Below are 848 nucleotides of genomic sequence, written 5' to 3' on the forward strand. Positions count from 1 at the left end.
TTTCTGACATGAGGACTTATCTGCCTCCCCACTGATACTGAATTAGCTTCTCCTTCATTCTTCTTAGAGAAATTACCACCGTACTTCTTGTTGGCTGACGCCTCGTCTCTACACAAACGTCCTTCATGGACTTCTTCTTCTAGCCTCATCCCCATGTTTACCATTTCGGTAAAATTATTGGGAGCACTTGCAGTCATACGTTTGTAGTAAAACAAACTCAACGTCTTCAAGAAAATTTTAGTCATCTCCTTCTCTTCAAGAGGAAAACTTATCTGAGCAGCTAATTCTCTCAATCTCTAGGCATATTCTTTGAATTCCTTTTTGTCCTTTTGAGACATCGAACTCAATTGACCTCTATAAGGCTCCATATCCACATTGTACTTATACTGCTTGACAAAGGCCTCTCCTAAGTCATTGAAAGTACGGATGCTTGCACTATCCAGACCCATGTACCACCTCAAGGCAGCTCCAGTTAAACTATCTTGGAAATAGTGAATCAACAGCTGATCATTATTATTTTGAGTAGTGTAAGACCCCAATTTTGACCCTAAGATTCCTCATGATATTCTCATCATATGCATATGCATTGGGATCACACCTTGGCATCCTCCTTACCCCATTCATTGGGTTTGCATTAGGAGAGATCCCCTAGCATATTTGATTGTATCAATATGGATCCCCATGATCTTCACATGTTATTTTGATTAAAAATCATCAAGAGTTTGGAGTTGGTTTGCCTTGGAAACCCTAATTCATTTGGGTATCTTGTGTGACTTCTTCAACAAGTTTCTTCAACAATTGATCAAATATTTAAAGGGATACTTCACATTTCATCATATAATGCATAC

This window comes from Lathyrus oleraceus, chromosome 3 (genome assembly GCF_024323335.1).
Source record: "Lathyrus oleraceus cultivar Zhongwan6 chromosome 3, CAAS_Psat_ZW6_1.0, whole genome shotgun sequence".
Lineage (NCBI taxonomy): Eukaryota > Viridiplantae > Streptophyta > Magnoliopsida > Fabales > Fabaceae > Lathyrus > Lathyrus oleraceus.